This window comes from Schistocerca serialis, chromosome 1 (genome assembly GCF_023864345.2).
Source record: "Schistocerca serialis cubense isolate TAMUIC-IGC-003099 chromosome 1, iqSchSeri2.2, whole genome shotgun sequence".
Classification (NCBI taxonomy): Eukaryota; Metazoa; Arthropoda; class Insecta; order Orthoptera; family Acrididae; genus Schistocerca; species Schistocerca serialis.
The window spans coordinates 656,772,638-656,776,180 of record NC_064638.1 but is presented as its reverse complement, the minus strand read 5'-3'; the positions used below and the strand labels follow the sequence as shown (position 1 = coordinate 656,776,180).

Sequence of the window (3,543 nt, the reverse complement as noted above, 5' to 3'; positions counted from 1 at the left end):
TTGCATTGTTAGTAGAACATTTCAAATTGGTGGAATGGCAATGTTTTGACACATATATGGTGTAAACGGAATAATCGAAAAATGATAAAAAATAATCATACAATTTAGAATGACACAAAAAAGTTATTTTACTCATGACGAGCCTTTCAACCTTCATATTCACGATCAACGTCCGTTGGTGATATTTGCTTCTGGAACTTTGTTGGAGGTCGATGTTCTTGGGAAGCCGGCACTGTGCAGCTCTTTCGCAAGATCTTATCGCACTGTGTTGCTGCATCTTCATGTTGACGGAAGACCATCAGTCTGGTGTTGTTGTTAAGCAGTTTCATGGCCGACGTGTTTTCTGACACTTGTCGCAGCTTCTTAAGGCCTGCGCCTAACGCTATGATTAGGATGTTCACGAAGATTCTTTTTCTATGATTTGGCGTATTCGAAATAGTGGATTAGGAGGTGTACCCAGAAGACTCAGATCACAACGTAGTGGTGACGAAGAGTAGGCTGAAGTTTAAGAGATTAGTCAGTGAGACGCCCTGCTAAAGCCGCAGGACAGGACACACAGTTTAAATTGTGGACAGGGGCCAAAATAAGAGGCTGTCAGTTACACTCGAACATACAAATTTATTATTTGATCAAACATTACAAGAGCCCAAAAAAAATTTCTAAGCACACAGCTTTAATCTTTGGGCCTTAATTACCCCCTGAAAGCCACATTAATTTAAAAACCGCTGAAGGCCAATAACCTAAAACGCAAGCATAATCACTAATTTAAAAGGCAAGCTATATCTTAAAACAGTTCTTTAGATAGGCTGAAGGCCCAAAGAATCAGTCACTTCAAGAGCAGACAGGTTAAATTCAAATCGGCGGAAGGCCTAAGACTTAAAACTCCATAACATTATTTTTTTTAAATACGAAAGGCCTTACGTGAAACAGTTCCTTAATTTAGGCTGAAGGCCTTAAGAGCAAAACAACTCAAAACCGGGTGAAAGGCCAACACTTAATACTCAGCAACATCAAAACCTTTAACATACCAAAGGTCTTACGTGAAACAGTTCTTTACATTAGGCTGAAGGCCTAAAGAATCTTACGCCTTAAGGGCAAAACAACCTTAATTAAAAAAAGAAAACTGGCTAGAAGCCATACAAGTACAAACAACAACAAAAATTTTAAAAAAGGCAGTACACCCAAGGGCGCTCAGATGTTCGAGGGTCGACCTGGAATTCAAGCACTGACGCTCGCTTAGGTGAGACAGGCAGTCGGGCCAACCATTCACGGTCCGACGACAACCCAACCGACTGACAGTCAACGGACCCACCTACAATATAACTTCCACTTTACCCGACCAGGGCACAACAGAGAGTTCAACGGAACAACGTAGAAGATATTGGCACCCACAACCAATGATACATGCAGCTACACAACCTGCTGGACAGCAACAACACGATGAGGAAACTACACTGCCTTAAATTTATTTAGGTGGCCAGGGCAGGTAACCGAACAGTAGCGGCCACAAGGCTGCATATCAGTTCAAATAACCAGATGCAGTGAAACTCACAAACTCACCGGAGGGTGGCTAGAATTTTGCTATTTGAAAACCACGTTGTTGCTCGCGGAAATATCCCAACAGCCGACAATGAACTCCAAACGACACAATGTGAACAGGCTTGACTTGCTGGTTGATTAAATCAAAACACAACTTTCGTGTCCAGGGTCGGTGAGCCACAGACCTCGTAGCAATGGGAACAGCCCCACACACTCTGGCACCGCATAGAGACTGCCAGCGACCCCGGCCCAACTACGTCCCGCGGAGAATTCCTCGCTGCTCCAAGCCAACCAACGGACTGCCCAGGCCCGGAAATGGTGAAAGGACCAAATATACTTCCAACGTTGAAGCACAGGCTGTTTTAGTTTTATTTATAGACCATGCCCTCTTAGATAAATTATTATTATTATTACAATTTTTCTTTTTTTTTTTTTTTTTTTTGCACTCCTTCTTCAGGCCACAAGTGGCCCATCGGGACCATCCGACCGCCGTCTCATCTGCACCTGAGGATGCGGATAGGAGGAGCATGTGGTCAGCACACCGCTTTCCGGGTCGTTATGATGCTTTTCTTTGACCGGAGCCGCTATTATTCGGTCGAGTAGCTCCTCAATCGGCGTCATGAGGCTGAGTGCACCCCGAAAAATGGCAACAGTGCATGGCGGCCCGGATGGTCACCCATCCAAGTACAGGCCACGCCCGACAGCGCTTAACTTCGGTGATCTGACGGGAACCGGTATATCCACTGCGGCAAGGCCGTTGCCAGACAAATTATAGATTCAGGTATGGCTTCTGAAGAAGGCTCAGTTATTTGGGCTGAAACCTATGCAAAGGTTGGTTTCATTACCGCAATCGAGGCTGATAGTTTCTTATACATTAGACCAACCAAAGGTAGTCCCGCTCCAATCTCCCTCCGTCGGACAGTTCATGTGTGTCGCCAGCGGTCGGCGAGCACTGGCTGTCGGCGCCTCACCGGCGATCCGTCTCCGACTTCACTGCTGCTGCGTCCCGACTGCACTGCTGGTCCGTCTCCAACTGACTACCCAGACACACGACGACCCGGAAATGCTATTGGTCGCTCCAGAGATGGTATGACAGTGCACTTATCGATACGCGCTGCTGCTGCTGCTCACGGGCAAGTAGGGCAGGAAGTTAGTGACGCCAGTAAATTAAATAATAAAACGAGATGGCAGTACGGTAATAGAAGATGACAAACAATAAATGGCATAAACACTAGCCACACAGGTAGTGGCACCAGAGAGGCAATTCTGAAGCTGAGGTTGATAATGGAAGCAAGACTAAAGAACAATCATGTAACGTTCATAGGAGCTGTTGACCTGGAAAAAGCGTTCGACGATGCAAATAGATGCAAGATCTTCGAAATTCTGAGAAGAATAGGGGTACGCTAAAGGGAAAGACGAGTAATATACAATATGTACAAAAGCCAAGAGGGAATAATAAGAATGAACGACCAAGCGCTCGGATGAAGAAGGGTGTAAGACAGGGATTGTTCTTTTCCCCTTACTGTTCAATTAGTACATCGAAGAAGCAATGATAGAAATAAAAGAAAGGTTCAGGAGTGGAACCAAAACTCAAGGTGAAAGGATATCAATGATACGATTCGCAGATGACATTGCTATCCTGATTGAAAGTGAAGAAGAATTCTGAACGATCTGCTGAACGGAATGGACAGTCTAATGAGTACAGAATGTGGATTGAGAGTAAATCGAAAAAAGAGGAAGGTAATGAGAAGGAGCAGAAATGAAAACAGCGATAATAATTTAGCATCAGGATTGATGGTCACAAAGTAGATGAAGTAGATTATGCTACCTAGGCAGCAAAATAACCAATGACGGACGGACCAAGGAGGACATCAACAGCAGACTAGCAACGGCAAAAAGCGCATTCCTGGCCATGAGTAGTCTACTGGTATCAAACATAAACCTTAATTTGAGGAAGAAGTTTCTGAGGATGTACGTCTGTAGCGCAACATTATATGATAATGA

At 44.6% G+C, this 3,543-nt stretch overlaps 1 pseudogene; it reads right to left on the bottom strand.

Annotated features, from left to right (window-relative positions):
• Nucleotides 1-2,183: 2,183 nt before the first annotated feature.
• LOC126426726 (5S ribosomal RNA) lies at nt 2,184-2,301 on the bottom strand (annotated as a pseudogene).
• Nucleotides 2,302-3,543: the final 1,242 nt, after the last annotated feature.